The sequence below is a fragment of the Pantherophis guttatus genome, chromosome 3 (genome assembly GCF_059756535.1).
Source record: "Pantherophis guttatus breed Tessera chromosome 3, ASM5975653v1, whole genome shotgun sequence".
In the NCBI taxonomy this organism is placed as follows: domain Eukaryota; kingdom Metazoa; phylum Chordata; class Lepidosauria; order Squamata; family Colubridae; genus Pantherophis; species Pantherophis guttatus.
Genome location: NC_142065.1, coordinates 133,329,235 through 133,356,018, shown reverse-complemented (window position 1 = coordinate 133,356,018; position 26,784 = coordinate 133,329,235). Strand labels below are relative to the sequence as shown.

Below are 26,784 nucleotides of genomic sequence, written 5' to 3'. Positions count from 1 at the left end.
TGCTGCGGCTTTGTCAAAAGCTCATTGTAAGTTAATCATATTCACACACTGCAGTAGTCATTGCGTCTGAAACTACGTCGGAAACAAAATGATCAGCCTGCTGCTTTAAAATTCTATGAATATCTGGAATGAATTGAGCTATGAATTTATCTTGCATCCCAGAAAGGAATTTTCGTGCCTTGTACAGCATACGAGAGTTTTTCAGTTTGGTCTGGTTTGGTTTTTAACACCCCAGACTTCATAAATATGATGTGTGTACCTGCATGACTAGACCAAAAAAATCAACCGCTATAGAACCCACTTGCTGGCTTTTCATTTAAACTTAAATATAAAATTAAAATACAATAGTAGGATTAATCTATGCCAAGACTTTGAATTAACAGAAAAATGTAGGTTTTTAGAAAGCATTGGGTGCCTAATGAGGTTATGATGCATAAGTGATAGGAAAATGAGAAATAAAGAGAGATTAAAGTACAGTCACAAAGCCTTACATGCAGATGCATACAGAGTTCAGAGAGAAATATACAGGTAGACAAACACATACATGCCCACCCTACAAAAGGATTGTTAGGTTTTTAGAGATTAATCCACCCTGTTTGGTAAGGTTCTGAGAAACATTTCTGCCTCATTTATTGCTCATTATGCAGACATTCTGCCAGGGTCAGTGTCTGAAACCAAATGCATTAGAAATTTGCATTGTTTTTTTTTTTAATTTGCACAAGCTTTGCAAATGTCTACTCATCTATAGTTTCCTTTAATGCTTAATTTCTTTGATTTGTTCATGCCATTTCACTTCCTATAGAACTTCTCACATGTAACTCATTTACGACCCAACCGGTCTCTTTTATGTATCCTTGTATGAACTGATTAAATAAAATTTAAAAAGTAATATTGGTACAGAGGGGACGCGGTGGCTCAGTGGCTAATATGCTGAGCTTGTTGTTCAAAAGGTCAGCAGTTCAGTGGTTCGAATCCCTAGTGCCATGTAACAGGGTGAGCTCCCGTTATTTGTCCCAGCTTCTGCCAACCTAGCAGTTCGAAAGCACCAAAAAAAAAAAAAAATGCAAGTAGAAAAATAGGGACCACCTTTGGTGGGAAGGTAACAGCATTCTGTATGCCTTTGGCATTTATTCATGCTGGCCACATGACCATAGAGACATCTTCGGACAGCACTGGTTCTTCAGCTTTGAAACAGAGATGAGCATCGCCCCCTAGAGTCGCGAATGACTAGCATGTGCAAATATGTGCGAGGGGAACCTTTACCTTTATTATTGGTACAGACCCATCTCTCTTTTAAGCATTTGTAAAGTATTGAGACAGCTGTTTCTGCCCATAAGGGGGAAAAAAAGAGGATCTGCAGAGATGAGCCTCCTCCATAATTTTCTGGCCGGCCCTTTGTCGGAAGAAACTATTTGCAGCAAATAATTTCTGAGTTCTGCTATACCACAAATTATTCAAGAAGCAAGCTATCCCCAATGAAGAATAAACCTGGCCCACTGATTATATACACCACCAATCTCTATAGCTGACTGTAATCTCTGGGTTGGGAAATATGGTATGACGGGAGGCAAGCTTCCTAGATAAAAGAAAAACAAAATGGGGAAGACAAACGAGCAAGTATAACCATCCAAAGCTGAACTTCAGAGAAGAAAAAAACCCCACTTCCTTCCTTGAGGTTTCTGAAAAGCTATTCTTACATGGGAAACTAAGACCTAGAATCCTCAATCCAACTGGCATCATGAAAGCCCCTCTTTTGAATTCAGGAGCTAAATTATTATTATTATTATTTTTTGCATGTAGTATCACTTGGTGTGTGGTGTGGTGCATAAGACAAGCTTGGGTACAGTACGTTGCTATAACTTTTTCTCTTTTGTGCGTTTCCGTCTGTCTTTTTGGTCCTTTTGCAGTTAATCTTCGATAAGATACATTGATGCCCTTGTGGTATAAATGATCAGGCTCAAATTACCCTACTTTGAACAAATTATACAAAGACCGGCTCTTGGAAAAGGCTTTTATAATAGGAAAGATGGAAAGAAAGAGAAGAAGAATACAATCAGCAGCAAGGTGCATGGCAATGCATTGGCAATGCAAAGCAGTAGCAATGGATGTGCTATTGGGAGGCATGAAAGGATAGGAATAGATCATCTAGACTAGATCTTTCTAGTCTTTTCCAACACACATCTGCATCTCTTGTTATTGTTAATTGCGAAGTCGTGTCCAACCCATTGCGACCCCATGGACAACATTCCTCCAGGCCTTTCTGTCCTCTACCATCCCCCGCAATTCATTTAAGCTCATGCCGACTGCTTCAGTGACTCCATCCAGCCACCTCATTCTCTGCCATTCCTTCTTCTTTTGCCCTCAATTTTTCCCAGCATTAGTCTCTTCTCCAGTGAGTCCTTCCTTCTCATTAGGTGGTCAAAGTATTTGAGTTTCATCTTCAGGATCTGGCCTTCTAAAGAGCAGTCAGGGTTGATCTCCTCTAGGACTGACTGATTTGATTGCCTTGCAGTCCAAACAGGAGTGAAATGTACTTACCTTTCCTATCGGTTTGCTGATGCGCACACAAAGCCTTCTGCGCATGTGCAGATGGTCAAAACTGGGATGTGATGATGTCCTGGTTTGTGGGGGTGGAGCCTCCCGCCACCAGCACTACCGGTTCTCTGAACTACCTGCTGCCGGCGCTATCGGCTCCCGCAAGCTGGATAGGGCCTGCAGCATTTCACCCCTGCTCCAAGGGACTCACAGAAGTCTTCTCCAGCACCATAGTTCAAAGGCCTCAATTCTTTGGCGCTCAGCATCTCTGTGAACAACCATATCTATAGGAATGATATGGTAGGAATGTTTACAATTCATTCGGTCTTTTTTTTAATAAATACAGTACTTGGCAACTAATAGAAGAATTAAAACACAGAAATGGTTTCCAATACCCTTATTCCATATAAAGCACACACAAAATATAGGAATCCTTCGTTCATTGCCTATCAAAGTTCTCCTCAATATCTGATTTTTCCAGGATTCTGAATTCTTGTACCTGAATGAGATTCTTTGCTACTGTCAGTTCCTCTCTACTTATGGAAGATAAAATGAACAGTGACAGAGAGGGTGAAGTGCTAACATCTAAGACTTGCAGTACTTCAGATTTTATTTTAAAAAGGTTCTCTGGAGGAGATGACTACTACTACTACCGGATCCTAAAGAAGAGGTGGCTGATTTAAACGATTGCAGACAAGTTCATGCTTCTGTATTTTCCAAAGCATCATTTTTTGAAATGATTTCCAAAATTTAATGCAGTTTTACCAGCTTGTTCCTATTTCTCATTAATAGATTGTACATATTTTGCAATTGTGTAGATAGAACTAAAATGCAGTGAATTATCTCACAACTTTACATATGCAGGAACACCTGTGCTCCTCTGTAACAATCACAGATCTTTATGCTATTTGCTTTTCTGGTATTATTATTATTATTAGTTCAATTTATATGCCGCCTTTCTCCGGAGACTCAGGGTGGCTTACAATGCATTTAAAAAACCATTATAAAAACATTTAAAAATTAAAAATTAAAACCCATTCACACCATGGCTTGTGCTAGTAATACTGAGGATAGAAAAAGATGCAGATGTGCCAAATGGAAATGGAATGGAAAGCTGTAGATATCTCTTATACCCATTTTTTGAATTACTTGTAGAAGCTCTCTTGGCTTGCAGATTTTGCATACTTTGCAAACACCAGGAAAAACTTAAAATATACCAAAATTTTGCTTTTTTCCCCCTGAATCTTGTTACCAATGTATAGGAACACATTTATTTATTAAACAAATTTATGTAGCTGCCCAACTCACACACAGTGAACCCACAAGTTCTTCTATGATGTGTGTAAAATCTTATATTGTTTGATGTTATTTTTTTTATCAAAACACTGTCCATTCTAGTTATAGAAAAGTGTATACAAAAATATATAAGTGAAATAAGGAATGGAAATTTATCGATAACCCTACGATATCTATTTATTAAATTAATGTTAGAAATTGACTTCATGTGTTTTAATAAATACATACTGTAAAGCAGGGGTCACCAACCTTTTGGATCTCAGGGACCACAAAATTCATAATTTTAAATCCCGTGGACCACTAATATGATCTGCCTAATGACCGGCTGGATGGGCATGGCTAGGTGGTCATGTGATTCGGTGGATGTGGCCAATTTGATATCACTCACATCGAGGTGCACCTCGTCGGGCTCTACTCGCCCCACCCATCTAGGGCCCCAACAGGAAGCAGTTGTTGGAGCTAAGCAGCCACCATGAGAAAGAGTTGGCAAAACAGCTGGCTCAATTCAGATTGGATCTGGCTGAGAAGGAGGCTCAGCAGAAGCACCTCACTGAGGACTAGGAGCATAGGCTTTCCAAGCAAAGGGAAGACTTGCGGGAGTGCAAGGCCAGGTACTGGCACCTGGAGGCTCAGTGGGCTGAGATGGTCAGTCAGTTCCAGGCCATGATGCAGTCCCACTGGAACAAGGCCCTCTGGCTCTTTGCCATCACTGGCGCTTCCCCCCAGCCTTCGCCCAAAGCCCCGCACCAGGAGGCCAAAGCAGACCCCAAGTTGGAATTTCTCCCCCCCTTCTGACCCACACAAAAAGACTCTGAAGGGGGAGACTCTCTGCAGCAACACAAAAGTTCATTGCATGTATCTGTCCCAGGGACCGTAGTTTGAGGACCCCTGATTTAGTGCAATATAAAAAATGCAAATAATTTTTCTGCGGACCACCAAAATTTTCTCACGGACCACCAGTGGTTCATGGACTACCAGTTGGCGGCCGCTGCTGTAAAGTATTAAACTGGGAAGAAGAACAGAGCTGTACTTGCTAACTCATCTCCTAAATTCTCACTCTCTAGTCATTATTTTATCATTCTTCTCTTATATTCAGTGCTTAAATATGAAAATAATGTTCCACGTGGAATTGTCTGTTTCTAGATGGTGTTTTTTCATGGACTGTTGTACTTAATTTTCTGTGCTTGAGCAAGTCAAATGCAACTGGCCTGCAGGGTACATTATCTTGATCTGTGGCACAGCACTGTAGCACATGTATCACCATGGGAGCCACCAGAAACAAGAAAGTTCCCAAATATTTCACATTCTATTAGAGTTAGTTCAGATTAATGATGCACTTGAGTGTTTTTGAGGTATAAACTATAGGTGACAATCTATTGAAATATATGTTAGAATGTATTTTGTATTGCAACAATTACAGAATTATTCAACCAGTGGATAGCAGTGTTTGGTATGTATCTATGATTATAATCTACAGTTCCTTTGTGTTCTGAGGGGACTTTCCTGTGATAATTGAAAAACCATTAAGCAGCAAGGCCCATGGTACATAAAGGATACACTGTACACTTTATTTGATCTGTATGGTTATGTAACCATACTCTGCTACAAATTCTGTAGAATAAAACAGAATTTTCTTACACAACCAGAGGTTTTCCTTTTGCCTTGTAAGAGATCATCCATGAGTTTGATCTGGCTGTATTGATTGCCTATGGATCTCAGAATGTCTGGATTAATTCCATCAATTGAGCATCTCTCTCAAGTATGTCATAAAAATACAGTTGTATGTTATTTCCTATATATACATAATACTTATGGTACCACATTCTGGATGGAAACTGATAACATGTAGGTATTTATGGTGGTCTATATGCTTATTATATAACAGTATTTATATGCCCATTGTGTAGTTTTAGTTGACATCCAAGTGGACTTGTCAAAATGAATGCAAAGTGTTGAAGGCATAGTGGAATTTTGTGAAAGATTCCTTTCCATGGGACCAGATTTATATTATCAATGAATCTCAAGCAAAGGAAGGGGTTTCAAGGATTAGGTATTGAGAAAGCATTGTTTTAGGTGAGCCATAAAGATGCTATCATATTGAGAAACCATGATGCACTTGAGTGTTTTTGAGGTATAAACTATAGGTGTTTTTGAGGTATAAACTATGTACATGGGTATGCCACTAAATCCAAATTAAAACCTGGAAAACAGTTAGCCATCTAGCTTCCAAAAAAACGTATCTAGGGACAGGAGATTGCTACTAACTTTACTATCTGAATCCCATTGTCATAACTACTTAACATTATGAAGTTTTTCCTAACATTCAGTCTTTTAAAGATTATATGAGAGGGCAGGCACTGGTAGAATTATGGTTTAGCTTTCTCATTTTTCCTCATATGGAATTCAGTATGTTTTTTGCCTTTCAAGGGCACAGCAATGAATAAAATGTCAGTTTCCTTTGGAAGATTGGGAAGTGAAAATGATAGCATTGTATAAGTGGTGCGATAGAACATTATTATACTGTTGCTATACTATTTATTCATTTCTAAATTTGGAACTGCCACTAACATTTCAGCTAAACCACATATACCATGATTATGTAGGTTTTTTGTAAGATGAATCATTGAGGAAAGCTAAACATCTATTATACATAGAACATTTCTATATAGTGCAAGTGGGCAATTCATGTTCTTTAGCTAAAGTCTTCCCCCAGAATTTCACTGCCCAAATTTGGAACCAGTAGCATTTTTCCCCCATGGAGAACAGCTAAAATGTAAAAAACAGTTTTCAGAAAGATGAAATTTCATTGTTAGTGGGTTTTACTGTTAGTGGGTATACATTTTGCACATTTCTGATTGTAAAAAGGTTTCTATTTTGCAAATGATAAATTTTGATTATTTCATTTGTGTTTTTAAAACTTTACTTTTCTGGCAGCAAAAAGGAATATGGAATATACAATATATTGATAACACATACTGAATTTGAATGCTAGTCATCTCATATGAGAAAGGTAGAAGCTCTATATCGATCTATCATTTACCTATCATGTATCACAATTAAAAACTGATACAAACTGAAAAAACAAAAGAAGAAAAAGAAAGTGCAGAAAAAATGGAAAATTGAAAACTTTGAAAAAATAAGAATATTGTAAAGAAAACAAAAAGAAATATATAAAGAAACTTTCTCCATCACATGTATAAACAGTTTTATTAACTTATCATCCTTTCTTAAAATGTAACAAAATTCTTCCTATATCTTATCTCTTATCTATAAACAAATGTTTCAAACCTCATTGTTTATTCATTTTAATTTAAAAAATATATTAAATTGAAATAAAAACATATCTATTTTGACATTGATTAAATAAATCAACTTTATATTCCTTCCTTTTACTTTTAACAATCTTAATCTTTAGTTCTTTCAAGTAATGTTTTAGAACTTGAATTCTTTCATTTTTTTTCAATTGTCCAACCTTCAAAATCTTATACTATCATTTGTTTTAAAAAAGAATTCAGAAGAAAACTGTTTTCCTTTAGGAAGGATTCTCATGATTAATTCCAAAATCTTATTTCAAATCCATTTGCATCCTTAGTCTGTGTGTAACTTTCCAAAACCAAAGTTCTAATCACACTTTCACTGTTTATTCTAAATGAAAAAAGTTTTTAAACTTACATTTAAAACTTATTGTGCTAAGGCTTAAACTCATCTAGTGCTAGAAAATCTATCAATCCAATGGTTCATAATGGCTGAAAAGCAGTTAACAAGCAATCACCTAAAGTGATTAACAAAGGAAGTTTGTGAAGCCAGTGTCCTTTTGAAGATGATGGTGTAGTTTGAGCAAAAGTTAACTATTCCTTCATCTTCCATAGCTTTCTTGCTATCTTGCAAGGAATAACCCTCTGGAGCACTTGGAGGTGATCTCAAGACCTCTCCTTGTCTGAAGAGGAATTATGAAGAATTGATCTACTTGCCAACTCTTCATTCCACCACAGTCATCAGCTACACTTGTAGCAGAGCCATCTGTAGTTCTCAATTTCTCCCCTGGAAGACGTAAGAAAGGTGAAATAATCTAATTGGCTTTAGCCTATGGTGTGGGAGGGGGGAGCGAGGGAAACCTTCTCTTTTTCTAAAATAAAGTTTTGATTGTTTTCTATTGCCCCAAGCAATGTGAGAAAGGAAGTTTAGTATTTTGCTTTTATTAAATTACAAGAAGATAAGCTGTTTACTCAGAAGAACAAGTGGTTGGCTGATATATCAAACTGCCCAAAGGGAAGTTGTAGAATTTCCATTTTAGGAGTCAGTAAAGGGACTGCTTAATAAACTTGTGAATATGTTCAGGTATAACAAATAAAAGCATTAATGCAAAGTGGTGCATTAGAGATGCTAGATACCTGAGGGTCCTTTTGTTTTATTTTATTTATAGAGCTGGCTTGTTTTGTTTGTGCTATTAAAATGCTGTTTTCCTCAACAAGATTCAGAAAGAATTATAATAAGTACTACATATTTTATACAGACATTATTCTGAGATATTGTAAATGGACCATTAGATATACCCATATGATGGCTCTATATTGATTTGTTTAGGAAGGGTTTTTTCAGAAGTTGAGTCTATGGGGAAAAACTTAGGAAAGGATATTTAGAGAAAAAGTTCCTTAGTTCTGAATCAATTAAAAAAGGAAAAATTCTTTAGTATGGTGCTTGTTGCTTTCATTCAAATGGTAGAAACCATGTTGCACTGTTATACCACAAGTCCTGCCCCTCTCAGAATGTAGATACAAAAGGGGTGGAGCGGTCATGCTTCTGCCCCTTCTTTTCCCTTCTCCTTTCCAACAGGCTATTGTCCATAGTTATCCCCACTCCAAAAAAAAAAAAAAAGATTGTGCTGAGGTTATCAAAAATATCCGCCAATGTGAGAAACAATAACCCTTAGTTTTTCCCCTTCTGTTCTGACCTAGGATTCCTTATAAAGTATACAGCACAATCTTAGTCCCAGCAAACCTCTTTTATTCAAATGGCTGTGAATTATTGTCATTCCCAGTCCAAAAGGCTTCTCAAACAGTCTATCAGGGGAGTATTTACAAACACTCATCTTATCTCCCTTGGAATGCTGCCAGAGAACTAATTACCAAACACAGGGCAAAGCCAAACTTAGCACAGAGTCAAACAAAGCTTTTCCAGAGCTTTTACCAACCAGATGAATTAACTGCTTCTTGAAAAAGCTCACGTCCCATTCACTTTTCTTTTATGTTTTTTGGGAGGGGCCAGTCATCTCCAAGCCTTACTCCCAAGTCGACCCTGTTTTCTTAATTGTTCCTGTCTTCTGGCAGCTCTGCATATGCACACACTGGGAACAAGCCAATGCTGTTCTTCTGCCTCACTTATGTCAGACTCCGGAGACTCCAGACGTAGCAAAGAACCCCTTTCTGCCTCTGATTCAGAGCCCTCATCCAAGCCTTCCCCAGACTCCAGGACTGGCTCATGTTCCTCCCCAACCTCTTCATTGTCCGAATCTGCTGCTGGCTGTTAGACATCCACAACAACTTCATTAAACATATAAATGTTTATGTATAAAATTCTCACTAGATACCCTAGTCTTTCCTTTGGGGTTAAATTACCAATTTCAAATCAGCATGATGTCACTTTACAATACTTCTTTGACACTTACCCTTGGATAATATCTGCAATTATAAGCCTTAATCAGAGGACAGGGAGGAGTAAGAGAGTTCAGAGAGAGAGGAGAGGAGCTTGCAACAGCTCCCATATATTGCCCATGACTTGCCTGAACTTAAACTTTAAGAAAACCTTTTCTTTTAGAAAAGTGGCCAAACTGAATTGGAGATTCTGTTTTCAACCCCAGTTTCTCCTTAATCAACTTAATGAAAAGTTCCTGGTAATCTTGTTTCTGTTCATCAGACAGACAAAGCTTTCTCATCTCTTCCTTTAATCATTTACATGGCCCAATATTATTATAATGAGGTAAATATTTTCCACCATAAAAAAGAGAAAAGGATCAAAAACTTTTTCTACTAAGGCTAAAATGATTGTTTCTATTACTGCCTCAGTTCCTAATTCCTTAAGTAGTTCTTGCTTTAAAAAAGGCTAAGAAGGAAGAAAAAAAAAACATTGCCAGAAAATATGGATATTTGCTCACCTACTTAGATGTCACAGGTATTACTTGTACAAATATCCTTCTGGTAAATCTACCATTATTTTGCTAAAAGCCCATGATCTGCCATGTGAATGGGAAATGAAGGGGCATTTAATTAAAGATCATCCTTGGGACCTTTTAATAAAATTATATACATGGCCAGGCCAGACTCAAAGCCTGAGCTAAATTTAATGCAATTTAGGAAGTAGAAGAAGAATGCAATTTAGAAAGAAGAGCAAATTAAGTAATTTTTTACTCAACTGATTGTCATGTATAATAGTAAGACTTCTCCATTAATTGTTTAATTATCTAATTTGCTTACCTTTTATGAAATGAAAAGAACCATATTAAATAATATTGTAGAATATTAAATATTAAACAGAATATTAAATAAAAGAGAACAGTTTGGTTTAATGGTTGAGGCATCAGTCTAGAATCCAGTAGACAATAAATTCTAGTCCTGTGACTTCTGTCTTAGCCATGAAACCAGCTGAGTGACTTTGGGCCAGTCAATCTCTCTCAACCCAACCCACCTCATAAAGTTGATCTGGAGAAAATAGGAGGAGGAAGGAGTATTAGATATGTTTGCTGCCTTAAGTTATTTAAATAAAGATAGTCAGACAGTCAGACAGAAAGAAAAAGGAAGGAAGGAAGGAAGGAAGGAAGGAAGGAAGGAAGGAAGGAAGGAAGGAAGGAAGGAAGGAAAATTCAGATAAATGTTTCAATCTAAGCATTTTTTATAAATTGATAATGATGAATGCAAAATCTCTAAAACTGGAGGGCAGCAAAATGTATAACTGAGGTGAAGGAAGAGGATAATGAGAGATGTTTAATAGGGCCACTTTCAAAAGGTATTAGGAAGTACTGATTCAGACTTTTTACAAGCACAGCACCTTTTTGCTATTCCTGAAAAGATGATTTTTTTTCCTCAGGCTTACACACAAGTCTTTCTGACTGACCCCTAAGATCAGAACAGACATTCCTTGGTGACACTATTTTTTTTCCTGCCATGGCCCCTTAACATTGCCTTCATTTCATCCTTAGTCCAAGAAAGACTGAAATTGTCCTTACTTGTGATAGTGTTACAATGGCATTTTACCTCTTTTTTTAACACTATCTAAGGTCATTTTCAAGATATATAAAAGCAGTTGGATTTTAAAATGGCCCATTTCCCAACTCCCAGTTGGACAGGAAGTGACTTTTTTGCTGTCCCCAGCCTTCAGAGCCTCTCTAGGAGTCTGAAAATAACATCCATACTCTCTCTCCTCTTGCCATAACAGCTTAGCCTTCCTTTACTTTATATGAACTGTTAAATCTAGAATTGTGGTATTAATGAAATGGGTAGCAAAGAAATTTAATAAATAAAAAATAATAATCTAGGATTTGATTTCCGTTTTTCCCTGCCTTTGATCCATCATTCCTGCATACCATCAAAATGCAATGACAACATATTGCAAGCTTGGATCCAGATCTGATATGGCTACATCTAGCTAATTAAATATACACTTTATGAGGTCCTATGATTCATGCCATTTCCAGTCAGGCCAGTATTCTGTTTTGTTGTTGTTTATATTTGTTTCACCCATAATTCTCTTTTATGGATTTAAAGATGTGATTCAGAGCAACAATTATCTTCTTATGTATTGTGGGTTAAATGCATTAGGTACTCCAGAGACTTATATCTAAATAAAGATTTCTGAAATCACCAAAAAAAAAAAAAAAGCAGTTGGATTTTTGTCACCCATTAGTCTGAAAGAGGATGGATAACTTCAGACACTTGAAACCAAAGTCTTTATCTTTATCTTTATCTTTTATTGGATTTGTATACCGCCCTACTCCCAAAGGACTCAGTCATGGAAGCAAGGGAAGAATCAGCACCAAGAACAGCAAATTTGTAATGTAGGGCTACTAGAAAACAGAACAAGAGTTTGAGAGTTTCTGTAGTGGTTAAGGCTTCAGGCTGGAAACCAGCTGACTATGAGTTTAGTCCCATTTTAGGTCCAAAGCCAGCAAAGTGACTTTGGACCAGTCACCTTCTCTCAATCCCAGGGGTTTGTCCTGATAGTTTCCAAGAATCAGACACAATTGAGTAAAGGGGGGAAAATGAAGACAACAAAATGAAAAAAATGCTGTACTTGATCAAAGCAATGCTTTCAACTATCTCTGAAATATACACAGCAATCCTACTTATAACAAAGAAGTGCCACGTTTAACACTATGGAATGTGTGATACTCTAAGCAAATGTTGAACTACAGTTCCCAGTACTCTTGCCATTGGCCTTAGAATCCAATTCTGATGTTGTTGTTAGTTGCGAAGTCATGTCCGACCCATTGCAACCCCATGGACAATGTTCCTTCAGGACTTCCTGTCCTCTACCATCCTCTGGAGACCATTTAAGCTCACAGAATCCAACTCTAGTAGCTCTTTAAAAAGAGGTGTAGACTAGTTCCTCATGTTCTCTCTCGAAAAGCAAGTAAGTAGTTCTAATTTATTACTGTCAGGAGTTTGCTCCTCTTGCTAAATTAAAATGTGATTTGTCTTGTTTATGATTTGGAGTTGTGTGAAATCAGCCAGTGATAATCTAACTTTTTTTTTAAAAAAAATTATGGTTTAACAAAGTAGGCTTACTGCAATGTATAAATATAGCTATGGTTAATTAAATTGGAATAGCAAAGTCAAAGCAGAGAGGCTTTCCCCACAAATTGCAATTTCTCCTTTCCAAGTGTAGCCAGATCCTTTTTTACTAGCAGTAAAAAAAAAATATCACACTCATCTAAGTCTGCTTCTCTTCCTGGTGAGTAAATTTAGACCTACCATCTTCAGATTGTATTATTTAAAGAATAATACTAAGAAAGATAGGGATTTATATTGTGGTTTCCCCTCTTTCCTGATTACTATCTGGCCATTAATGGTTAATTTCATCCTATCTATATCGCTCCTTATTCAATTTTTGTTATCTCACTAGAGTGGGACTGTAGGGTCAGATCTGCCATATACTGTATACTGCTGGAGGCTATCTGACTGGATTTGTTTCTGCATGCAGTGCAGACCTTAGAGTTTGGAATTGCTAATACAGTAGGAAAACAAAGGGGAGAAAAAAACACTGTGACTTGTCCATTTTAGCACATATTTAATATGCAGCAAACAAACGATAAACTGTGAATTGGCTTCAGTGCAAATGGCTGCTAATGAGATATCTCCAGAGGAGAATATTACAGTGTTAAGATTTGTATTAGGATACTAGGCTTAAAGTGAGCCTGTTTATACAGCACAATCATGATTTACTCATTGAACTGAATGCCTGGCTTTGTACAATAGACTGAACCATAAGCTAACTGCATGATTTGGATTTGGACATGCTAGCTAAAATGTGGTCTGTACATTTCTGGTTCAATCTGTGGGCTGCAAACCCATCCATGCTGTTCTTATCCTTTTATCTCAGGAAATTGAACACAAGTGCCTATTTTGAAACGGAACAGAAGAGGTGTTACTTGGAGAAACTTTTACTCCTTGTAGCTAAAATGACTCTGGTTTTCAAACTCCATTTCTTTGATATCATTTGGTAAGGCACTGCTTTAGAAGGCACTTAAAATAGGAATTAAATATTAATGGGTAAAAAGTTGAGGCCTGCAGTTGTTTTTCATGACAAGCTATGCCTGCTGAATTACTAATTTTTAGATAACTGTTAGATATAGTTTGATTATGCTGGCCCAGAAAAAGACGAAAGCAGATTAAAGAATAAAAGAAATTTCGAGAAGAAAAAAGACCAGTCTATCTGATTGTGCTGTTTTCATGTTTATATAATTAAGGATTTAGAATTTTGGGCCAATGAATCTTTCTCATCCCAATCTCAGTTCACAGGATTGTTCTTGTGGGAAAATAGGAGAAGGAAGGAGTATTAGGTATATTTTCTACCTTGAGTTATTTATATTTTAAAAAAGTTAAAGGTGGGATAAAAATAAAATTTCAGAATTTATGCATGGTTTTGGTAATGTGGGGAATCTTACAACTTTATTTCCAAATGTCTCAGATTTTAGCAACATTGTTCCACCTCCTTAAAATTGTGTTCTGTGATAGAAACAAGGGAGCAACATTATCTTTATTGGACAGTATGTTTTGGCAAATGAACATTTGTGTTAGTAGATTTAGGTACCAAATAATTTACATTTCTCAAAAGTATTCTTATTTTTCTATGTTCCACCTTTAAGTGAAGGAATAACCTCAGATACTGCTGCTTAGTGTAGTGATATTTAAATCAGAGGCAGGTTTCAGCAGGTTCTGACCAGTTCTGGAGAACCGGTAGCGGAAATTTTGAGTAGTTTGGAGAACCAGTAAATACCACCTCTGACTGGCCCCACCCCCATCTATTCTCTGCCTCTCAAGTCCCAGCTGATCGGGAGGAAATGGGGATTTTGTAGTAACCTTCCCTGGAATGGGGTGGGAATGGAGATTTTACAGTATCCTTCCCCTGCAATGCCCACCAATCCATGCCCACCAAGCCATGCCATGCCCACCAAGCCACACCCACAAAAAATTTTTGAAACCCACCACTAATTTAAATGTTGTGTTAAGGCACTACAGATCGAATTACCCATCTTTCATGTCAATAATATCCCGCTCTCTGAACATCAGAATTCGAGTAATATATCTGAAAGAATAGATTTGTTTCAATTTCTCTCTTAGCAATATATCTCAACAATTAAACAAACCAAATAATGTGGTTTTCATGAATTATAAGTGGATACCTGTTTTAAATCTGTGTTGCATAAATTAATGTTATTGGACTAAACTAGAAAATATATTAGCACTGGTGGAAATGACAGCAGTGCCAGTTTGATGGGAAAATTTGACTTCAGAGCCTGATAAAGTTCACAAGAGCTTTATATCTTGCTTACCAACAACCCACCTTCTGAATGAAGGAAACTTTATTATTGCTTACAATGAATGGTTTGGGTAAAAGGATCACAGCATTGAGCATCATCAGTCATTCTCACAGTCCTTGGAAATGAAGTGTCTATGACTATTATGACTATTATTCTTCCTGCAGTTGACAGTCCACTGCAGCACAATATGGCCATTTTTACCTGTATCCTGGGAAAAATATTTCAGAGTTGAGAAACTTGGGAGCTTGTAGTGCTTGAGAAAACATAGATGCTTCCAGACAAATAGCTTTTAGTATTAGCCATCAAAAGGTTTTCTGCAGTTACGGTGTTTTTTTCCTCCCTTATAGATTTGCTGTGCTAAGAAAACAATAATTATGCAAAAACATAGAAGTAAGAAATAGAAGATAATCATATAGTACTTAAATTCCATATCTAAAGCATAGCTAATTTCAGAATAAGTTCATTTTTGAAGTGCCACATGTCTCAGAAGGTAGGATATTCATTTGGCTTTTAAATTAAGATTTTTGTTTTATATACAAGCAAGAAAGATGAGGGAAGTTACATATTATTTTAGGACAATCTAAAGAGAGAGACAATAATTACACAATTGTAATAGTTTATTGGTTATTGGTTAAGCTATGATGACTCTAAGGTGAGCTTCAGCAAGGAGGGGCTCAAATCCTGTATTATTGGTATAATTTATAATATATGGCATAAATGCCAAAATCCCTCCCTCTATACAATTATTAAAGATGGGGAAAAAAACTTTCCTTTTTTGGTTATGCTGGTTGATGTGAAGGTCTATTCATTTGTAAGTCACATACAATCATAATTATTTATTAAATATATATAATATCCGACTCCCAACAAAACTTAGTAGCATTCCTACTAAATCTGTGAAATTTCTTCACCATCTATGATACCCCTATGGTTTTAGTTTGGGAATGGTAAGCCATCGAGATATTTATTTTTCATCTTTCTGTCTTTTTGCAATGACAAGCTTCTCAGCAGCTCTTAAAGTTGCAGTGAAGATTTTATAGTTGCAGTGCAAGGAACTATAGAATATAAATTTGCATATGTAGGGGAAAAAGAACCAAGCTTGAGGTCTAAGTAGCATATCAGAGAATTTTGCTTTGCTTATTAATGGCAGAAGGGCTTAGCAAAAACTTGACTAAGAATCTTAGTTGGTGGAAGCAGTGAGACCTGGTCTTTCACAGGCAATTTCTTATGTTACTTTTCTTTAGAGATGGAGAAAACCTACTTCATCAGCCTGATTCCTGAGCCACACACTGGGAACATTGAACTCAGAAGAAGAGAGTTCTTCTTCTGAGTTCCATACAAGTACTGGATGGTTTAAACTACTGTTAAACACTCTGAAAATCATGAACACAGTCAGATTGTAAGGTAGTAACACCCCCCTCTCCCAAAAACCCCATTGATATGCAGGACTTTATGAACAGGAGAGGTAGGAGACCAAGGAATGGAGAAGTGTGGGATTTAAATTCTGGGTGGGAATGATCCAAATGCCCACACACTATAACTAGATTTAAGGCACTTAAGTGTTTGCTGCAACATGAAGATAAAAAGCCTCTCTCTCTCTCCCTCTCCCTCTCTCTCCAGTATCTACACAGCACAATTTTCCTACCCTACCTTCTGATTAGAAGTGCTTAAAGTCTAAGCAGGTGCTCTTCTTTTGAAAGAAGCTAGCTTTTATTGCAGTGTGTGTATGTGTGTGTGTGTGTGTGAGAGAGAGAGAGAGAGAGAGAGAGAGAGAACAACAGATTCAATAACCAAGTTTAAAACATAACTGATGTAATTGCTGGGGAAAAAATCTTTTTATGTGCTACTCCTGGGGGAAAAAAAATCTGAGGTTCCAGCAGCCTGTCTATTGATTGGCTGTTTAAATAGAGGCCTATATGATCCAAATAGGCTGGCCTGATTATACAACAGCAGCAGGATTTCATTGCTCAGCGAGTGTTGAGGCAAAGAAGCCAGAGACAGGATGAGAATATGTACTATGGCATCAGTATGTAACTGCTGGAGCTGGAGAAGCCAGCTACCTAGCTCCCTCCGTGGACAACTTACTGTGCTGCTTTCTTCCTTGCTGAGAAGATGCCAGCTGCATGTCTGTGAAGCAGCTAAGAGGCACCGGTCCTTGGAATAATGCATTTGACTTGTAATCGGTGTCTCTGAAACAGAGCTTCATTGCTGACATACCTGATGTCAATAAAACCTCTCAGAACTCAAGACATATACAGAATGAAGGTGAGTTGTTCAGTGCATGCCGTATCCCTAGTGCATCGTGATGTAGCTTTTACTGCACTTGAATTTTTTGCTTTCTTAACCCAAGGGGAGGGTGAGTGAGTGAGAGAGTGCTTTGCATAATTAGGGGGGGGAAAAGGTATTTTTTAAGACTCTGTGCCAGTAAATGGAAATGACTTTTAAGGAAATGTTTTGAGGACAGGCATCCTTTTTTCATTACACAGTATATATGAAGAGGAACAGCACAGTAAGATACTTCTGTCCTTTTATATATTAATGTTCTTGCTAAGGAGCTTGACTTTCTTTTTTTAAAAAAATGCTGCCATTGCTTACTGTTGGTAACTATTTAAAAATAAAAGCTAGTCTTATCAACTTTAAGGTCCATTTAAAAGCAGTTCTTGCCTGCTTAAAATAACAAGGTTTGCCAGGTATCAACAATAATACCACTATACCAGCATGTATAGTGTGTACTTGTAGGAATTTCCCCTCCTCCCCACCCAAAAAAACCCCCATCCCATGAGGTTTCAGTCTTTATATTTTCAACATATGGAGATGTTGTCCTGTTTAGATTGAACAGCTCTTTTCATTCAGTAATAACATTTTCTCACTTATCAAATTATGGCACCCTTAAGTTAATCTTTTCTTTAGAAGAGAATAATTGATTGGGTGAAGGGAATACTTGTCTTCTAAATTACTGTTCATATTAAGTTAGTCTATTTAGTGTATACAAGTGGTCAATAGGCATATTGCTAAAGGGGCAGTTTTCTTATTTCACATTGGCAGACTTTGTATTATATTGCTCCAGCTTTTATATAATATTGTAGACTTTGTATTATATTGTTCCAGATTGTCATAATCTGCATTACCTTTCACATGTTCTAGCCATTTTTTAAACATTTATGGGTTGTTGTTGTTGTTGTTTTGCTATGATATTCATTTGCTACTGTATGATTATTATCTCATGTGCAGATAAATTAAAATGGCTGTAACTGAAGCTTTTGATGAACTTATGTTGGCCAATAACTTTCCTGAGGTTTGTCCAATTAACAAGATTTACATAGTGTGTTACTTCTGCAACAAGGACTATTGTTTCTAAAGAGTAGCCATATATTGCCATGGAAATTGATCTCTTGCATTTACTGTCTTTTCTGGCTACCTCTCTCTTGCAAACAGGTAGAATAAATTCAAAAGGGTCAGGACTTTTAAACTTAAATAAAAAAATACTTTTAAAATAGTTGTCATTGAAAAAACTCTATCCTGAAGAAAAGTAATATGATTCACTATGGTGGGGTTGCTTAAAGGTAAGTCCAAATGTGTTAAAAGTAGACAGCTTTTTTAAAAAAAATGGTTTAGCTTAATCATAAAAAGATACACTTGCTAAAATCCCCTCTTCTACTCAAGAATTAAAGATGAAGCCCTGTTCTTTTGCACCTGGCCGTCTAATTCCAGATTGATCTGAAGTGAACAGCAATTTTAAAGTGGTCTCTTATAGATGCCTACTCAGAAGTATGGCAACTGAATTCAGTTGAATTTACTCCCAAGTAAATTTGTATCAAGTTAAAGGTTTAGCTATACATGGTAATACATTTGGGGGAAATGTATTTTGAAAATATGTAACCTATCTTTGAAACTTCCCAAATAGCTACTTAAATGTTGAATGGAGATATGACAATGGAAAGGTCATTTCTTTTTTTAAAAAAGGAAATATCTGCAGAAAAAGTATGTACATAAAATTCTTATGTTGTAAAGAAATGATTACTAGCTTCTTATCTCACAATATTTAGCTTCTTTTATGTTTTTGCTTCAAAAAAAGAGAGAAGTAAAATGCATGATCCAGGCAAAGTTATGCCCATTCAATAATTTTGATGAGAAAAATAAACACATTTCCTGCTAAATCCCTGTTAGCTAAAGGCAAAACTTTCTCTGGAGTGTGCCTAAAGTATATTAAGAAGAGAGATGCTGCATATAGTAATTTTACTGATGCTGTTCTCTATCCCTGGAAATACTTTACTTCCTGCTGATAAAAATTAATTTTGTCTGTAAATCATCTACTCGTCTCACTACTCTGGGGAAATTTTAAGTGTATTCCTTTCCAGTTCTCTGAGGTACATAATAAGTATACCATATGCTTTATGCATGTGCATATTGTGGTTTGTCTAAAACATCATTCTGCAATTTATAGGCCCCATTCTGTGTGGAGATCTACCTTGTGTTATAAAGTGTTTGTGTCAAGCCAGGACATTGCTCAGGGAAGGGAAGGTTGGAAATGTTACACCAAGGAGTAGATCAAGTTACTTGGGTTCCTTGTGCATGGTCAATGAAGTGAATTCTTCATGGCATTTTAAAAAATCTGTTATAGAGAAGACTCTTTTATTTTTTAAAAAATGTAGATTATCCTGATGAAATGCTCTAAAAATATGCATTCTGTCATAATTTCTTCTCTATTATGCATTCTTTGTCACAATGCTTATGTTATTTGATGTATGATGTGCTGGAGAGAAAATTGTTCATTATGAATATTTATAAACCATTATATTAGTTTATAATATAGGAAATATAATTGAGTCCTTCCTGAGTACAGTTCCAGCCAACTTAAGCCTACATATTATTTATTTATTAAAGTTAGAGATCAATCATCTCATTCTCGGACTGACTCTATATATTGATGATTTGTATGGATATATATCGGTCTAGTTATTTATTTAGCATATAGCTCTCTAGAAGCAAAACATAGTTATAAGCAAAAAAAAAGTTACTGGATATGCTGCTCTTTTCAAGCATTTCTGTAACAAAGCTAATAGACTAGATGCTTTTGTTAGAGTGATTCACAGCTTTAAGAATTTTCTTGATGGGCTTCCGAATAATACTCTTTATTAAACCTGTATTTCAAACTGCTTCTATGAAGATTGAATTGTTGGTCTCCTTGATATCTTTGAACAAGGCTGACTCTTGTTCCAAAGTTTGGCCCTGTGTAATTCAGTCTACCTGGTTGTGATGCTTGCCTGCTTGAGAAATAATTTACATTCTGCTGTGGAACAGAACTCTTTACTTGCAGTTTACTTAGAGCCAGTAGAGGGCTCTTTCTCCCTGTACTATCTACATAGCCGGTTATGCTACAAAATATTTCTAGGTTGCTTATCACTTTAAAAAAAAAAAAAAGTTCTGCTCAAATTAGAACATGGAGGGATTTTACTCAGTAAGAAATATTGATTTTCTTTGATTTTATTATGACATCTAAACCTTTTTTTTTTCAATTAGTCGTCCCTGTAGTAATATTTGTAGTGTTTCTCTTTCTTTTGTAAGATGCACAAAAACGTTAAAAATAGCACAACATTGTGTCTGAAGGAGAATTTACAATTTTAATATCTGAAGGGTGGCTGATGGTAGGTTAAGCTGAAAAGCAGTGGATGTGTTTTGCATTCAGAACACAAGAGTCACAGATCAGGCCTCCCCATGAAGCAGCAGTTAATTGAGCTGTTTCAGAAAACATGGAGAAGTGAGAAAAGCATCATTTTGATCTGCTTCGGGCAAAGGAATGTCTCGAGCTATCATTACCCAGCCATTTTGACTTACTAACTTACTGCCTTCAACCACAGCTAGCTCCAACATCTGTGGGTTCCCTCCCCCTCATAACTTCATATATTCACCTTGTTATGTCTTACTATTGTGTGTAAATAAACCACAGCTTGTGTAACAAACTATGATTAAAAAAAACTTCAGTGATTTATCTGTAGACAGCCATTCAGAAGCATTATTTCAGGTTCTGCAGTTGAACACTTCCTAAAGCATTTAATCAAAGCAAATCTGAAAACAATCATGATAACAACTTGATGGTCATGAATAGATCATGACAGAAGCAAGATTCATTGACTTCAATAAGGCATATTCCTTGGTAATTGTGAATTGAATGACAACCTGTGGTGTTGTTTCAGATAATCCTGGTACATTTCTTGAGTTATTTGCTTTGCGGAATTTATATTGAGATTAGAGACGTATCTACAGTAGGAGCAATGTGCCTTTTAATTGACCTATCAAGTTGTATAACACTAGATTAATGTTATATAAATATACAAAATGGCTACTGCCATACTGTCCAATTCATCTGCAGGTTAATTAAATATCTTCTAGGAAGATATTTCAGTTCTAAAGCATTCGACACTCAGATTTTCACATGAAGGACATGTCTCAGCCAGATAATGAAAGTGACTTAAGTAACCATGATAATTGGGGTAGTCCAGGGTTGAAATTCAACAGGTTCTGACAGGTTCTAGAGAACCAGTAGCGGAAATTTTGAGTAGTTCGGAGAACTGGTAGCAGAAATTTTCAGTAGTTCGGAGAACCGGCAAATATCCTTCCCCCAGGAGTGAGATGGGAATGGAGATTTTGCAGTATCCTCTCCCTGTCACGCCCACCAAGTCATGTCCACCAAGCCACACCACACCCACCAAACCATGCCCACAGAACCGGTAATAAAAAAAAAATGGATTTCATCACTGGGGTAGTCCATATATTGGGGAGGGGAAGAATTGTCTATAATTCAGAACTATATGCATCTGGGTAGTGCTAGAAATTGTTGCTCATTTAAAGGCTCTTCTCTAAAAGCAAACAGATATGGAGGAATATTGAGGGTGGGCAAGCTTCTGTTCACATCTCCTTTAAGTTTTGAATGTATAAATAAGGCTTCGTCTTTCCTATTCAGATGGATTCCAATGTTTCATGGCCATGAGTGTTTTGCTGATGAAAATTGCAGTAGCAAATGTGGATGGGGAAAATGAGTTTACAGTGTAAATATAAATTAACACTTGGGCCATTTCTATCCCACTTTTCAATCTCACAAAAGCTGCTTTACTTCCACAGCCTAGAAGTGCTGAAAACATCAAGAAGCCAATCAGTATCCCCACAAGTTGGACCAATGAGAGAGTGTAAAGTATGACATTGATTTACTGTTGTGACCTGATTCTGGAGTAATGGAAATTCATCCAGGAGTGATTCCTATGATGAATACTGGTAAACTGCCTATCTAGCTTTATTTAGTTTCATAAAAAAATAAAATAAAAAAAAATATCAAGGAAAGGAACTGGAAGGCCAGTTTTCTACAAATGTATTCTACCAAAGGAAACAGTCCAATATATGAAACCACCCCCTCCTTCCCAATTCCTGCCATTTGAAATATATGAGCTCCAGATGAATTAATTCATCCCTCAAAAAATAGTAAATGCTCTAAGATCCAAGAATCTAAGCCTTGCCTGATTCTGAACTGATTCTCCTTTCTCCTGTGGAAATGCCCAACTTCACTCGATGGAAGAAAATGAAAATCTGGAATGATTCCTTGTTGGAGAAATGAATCTAAGTGGCAGCGTGTGCAAAGATATAAAATATAGTATTTTTCTTAAAATACTGCTACAAAATCCTATGGCTTATAAGAGGAAAAACAGGGAACGAAGCTTGAGATTCAATTAGTATAGGTTTTACTTTTATTGGAGCCTCTCTTATTTTGAGTTTACAGAAACCAGAATGTAAATCTGGGGCAAGCGTTGGATACCAATTCTGGATTATACTAATTTGGATGTAGAAAAGGAATGCGTATTTGTGCTTATTAATCAGATTTATTGACTTGGTACAGGTAGTCCTCAATTTACAATCACAATTGAGCCCAAAATTTATGTTGTTAAGTGAGACATTTGTTAACTGAGTTTTGCCCATGGTACAACCTTTCTTGCCACACTTAAGAGAACATTGCAGTTATTAAGTCAGCAACACGGTTGTTAAATGAATTTGGCTTCCCCGTTGACTTTCTTTGAGAAGGTTGCAAAAGGTGATCACATGACCCCAGCTCACTGCAACTGTCATAAATAAATGCCGTCTGCCAAGTGGCTGAATTTTGATCACATGACCATCATGGTCATAAGTGTGAAAAACCTTCATAAGTCACTATTTTTCAATGCCGTTGTAACTTTGAACGGTTACTAAATGAACTGTTGAAAGTCGAGGCCACCTATATATCATGTGAATATGCAAAAAGACATGTTTTCTAGCTGATATGAGGAAATTGACCTTGACTAGCAGTTGAAGAGACTCATGGGATGATGTAATAGTATTTTCATATGTAGTACATTAACTTCCCTTTTATTCTAGGTCAGATTTTAGTTCAAGCTGATAATACTAGTTCACCTCTGGTGTAAATGTCTCCTCATAAATGAGGAATACAGTTGATAGCTCGTATAGCCTTTTATCAGTGAGATCTTTTGAGAGAATGAAGTCAGTTGTCACTGAGGAAAATGATTGAGGCATATGGCTTCCAGTATCTCTTTGAAGTTTATTCTCGTTCCTATACCAATAATGCTTCCTTTGCTTTGCTTTCCAGAATTTTTATTTCAAAAAGAGACTGTGTAGTAAAATGTCTAAAATGATATTTGGTGAAGTGGTTGAGAACTGATCTAGTAATGTAGCCCAAACATTTGTTACTTTTCTTTTTTAATATTCTCTCTGGCAAATTCAGCTGTGCTAAGTGTAAAAGAAGGTGATGCTGGCTGGATTTTGGAAATGTATTTTTTAAAGTTATTAATCGATAATTTTGCTGTTGCTTTTCTTTGATCTTATGCTCTCTGGTCTTTGATGTGATTTGCAGAATGAATCAGTTGCACAGAGGTATAATAAATTCTGGATGTAAAATGTCTGTTAATTACATTATTATGTTAATTATTCATTTCACTTGGACTTTCTGGGAGAGAAATTAATGGGAAAAATAGCAAAAAAAAGATAGGATAATTCATTAAAAGCCAGAAAAATCAAAGCAATCAACTAAATTGAATGCGGCTTCTGTTGAGTTTGTAGTTCATAGAAAGATTTCAGCTGCATTTAAAACAGATTATTTACCTGTTTGTCTATTATACCTTCACAGCACAGTAATGTGTCATAGATCAACATGAGCATCATAGTTCATGCTGTACAAGTTTCCTTTAAACTAGTACAGAATGATTAGCAGATTTTCCTCAAGGGAATCATTAACTGTGAGAGAAAAGAATCTTTCTTTCCATTCTTTTGAGCATGCAGGATTCATTTATTTATTTGGAAATGAAGCTACAACCACATTGGTCAGGGGTTAGCAAATTACAGCCATGGGCTAATTTCTCTCTCTCTCTCTCTCTTTCTCTCTCTTTCTCTCTCTCTCTCTCTCTCTCTCTCTCTCTCTCTCTCTCTCTCTCTCCCACACACACACACACACACACACACCAAATTTATATTTTGCTGATAAATAAAGGGAGGCTAGAATAGATCTATTTCAAGCTATTTAGCTCTCATCAGCTAGCCATACCCTTACTTGGATTCAAACTTGGGCTGTGGGAGGGAGTATACTGCATCCCTTTTGCCTTTCAGCTCCAATCCAGGAGCCCTCAAGCATTCGCATTCACGACAAACCATGCTCCCTCTCACATGCTGGGGTAGACCAGGTATCTCAATAGGAAAACACTTAATATCTCCCCTGGCTCAAGCTGATGAAGGGAGAAGAACTTGTGGTTCAGAGGTTAATACAACTGCCTAACATGCAGGCAGCCCAAATTCGAATCCAAGTAAGGGTATGGCTAGCTGATGAGAGCTAAATAGCTTGAAATAGATCTATACTAGTCCCCCTTTATTTCTTTATCAGCAAAATATAAATTTGGTATAAAATGGTTTGTCGTGGATATATATCTATATATCCACAATTAGGTGCAGATTCTCAGCCCCAAGCCTCAACTGAGTTCCTGGAGGACTGTGGTATTGTGGAAGACATCCTGGGCAGCAGTCTATCAGTAGTCTCCTTGTTGGGTTAGCACTGTCCAATGGCTACCACACTGCTTGGCCTACAGATTTACCAGCCATGGTGGAGAGGTGAAGGATAGGCATGATCTGACCATCAGAGAAAATGTTTGCCAATCCCAACATTAAAAAATAGCTTGGACCTGAATATATTTGGGATTTTTTGTTGATGAAAAAAAGATTAGGCACTTTTTAAAGCAGTCGTAGTATTATTTTTTTTAAAGAAAAACAGAAAGGTGTACTTAAACACATAAAAAGCAAACAGCAGGAAAAAGAAAAAAAATTCTCAAACACCGTCAGGGTAGGAGACATATGAAACCCTGGGGAGATACTATTCCAGAGGGCAGGCACAACAGTATAATATAAAACAGATTGTTGTATACCACTAATTTTATAATCCTTACTTAATACCAATTTAAACTTGAGTCAGTTTGCATCTAGTCACAACCCATAATCATTATGCACAGTGGTGGGTTGCTACCAGTTCTCCCTGGTTCTTGCGAACCAGTAGGGGAAATTTTGAGTAGTTCGGAGAACCGGTAAATACCACCTCTGCCTGGCCCTGCCCCCAATCTATTCACTGCCTCCCAAGTCCCAGCTGATCGGCTAGAAGGAAAAAAAACTGTTTAAACTCTTGCCGCGGCACTTCAAATGGCTGCCCTACAGCTGATCAGTGGTAAAAAGCAGTGTGGTGGTAGACGAGTGTGCTCCAAAAACAAAATAGGTAGATCGGAACGCTCCAAAAACAAATAGGTAGATTGGAATGCTCCAAAAACAAATGGGTAGACCGGTACAGCTCTGCAAGCAGTTAAAAGCCTGGTAGACTAGTACCTCTGCTAAATCCTAAAGAATTGTCACATGACCATCAAACCACACCCACAAAATAAGCCATGCCCACAGAATCAGTAGTAAAAAAAATTAGAACCCACCCCTGATTATGCAGGTCTAGGTGTTGGGGACAGTGGTGGGCTGCAACTGGTTTAACAACCAGTTTGGTGAGTGCCCGCTTGCACGCAGCACTAAAATTGGAGGTATTTAAAGCTCAGCTGCTTACCTTCTAAGTCAGCCCCCATAAGTAGAACAGCTGAGGTTGGAAAGCAGCTGTAATGATTCAGATAAGCTAGAAACAATGAAATAAAGGACAGGATAGGGCGGGGGCGGGTGGGCAGGGCCAGCTGATCATCAGAACTACTGATTTGCCTGAACTGGTCCGAACCGGCTGAATCCCACCCCTGGTTGTGGATCTGTTGATGTCATATGCACTTTCCTGGTCTATTTCATCCACTTTTGTTTCATGTCTAAGTTTCACCTGATGTTCTTCCACATGCTCCAGCCAAGTTTTCTTTGGAACTGATCACTGCATTTTTCAACCTAAATGGAAGTAATTCCCAAGCAATCAATAAGAAACTCATCATGATCCCATGCAATGGAATGTACTCAAACCATCTCAGTCAATGGTTCAAGTTGGTTGCTGCACCATTCCTTAATTGTTGCATTCTGTATTTTGTCATAGATAAATACATAATAAATACATAGATAAAATACATTATAAATCTTACAATTTATCACCTTGTTGTTTGTATGTATACTGAGAGCTTATGCACTGGAGACAAATTTCTTGTATGTCCAATCACACTTGGCCAATAAGGACTATTCTGTTGTATTCTTTTTCTTTTTCTATTTTTATTCTATTGATTGAAATCCCTCAAAATGTCATAGGCATGAGAAAATTTCAAGCTTTTTCAGTAATTTTTGAAGCAAAGTCTAAGATTCTGCATTATAAAACAGTATTAATTTAATATCTACACTGATATAATTTAAATCAGTATTGAGTACCACTACCCAAAAGAATGATACTT

The 26,784-nt window shown here is 36.8% G+C and overlaps 1 protein-coding gene across 2 annotated transcripts in view; it reads left to right on the top strand.

Annotated features, from left to right (window-relative positions):
• The first annotated feature begins 16,830 nt into the window (after window positions 1-16,830).
• CDH18 (cadherin 18) overlaps window positions 16,831-26,784 on the top strand; it is a 656,995-nt gene continuing 647,041 nt past the window's right edge. Inside the window, exon 1 of one of the 2 annotated variants that reach the window (XM_087890242.1) lies at window positions 16,831-17,128. The gene's annotated coding sequence lies outside the window, so the exon portion shown is untranslated. The remainder of the gene's footprint in view (window positions 17,129-26,784) is intronic. The other variant, XM_087890248.1, reaches the window with a different exon arrangement.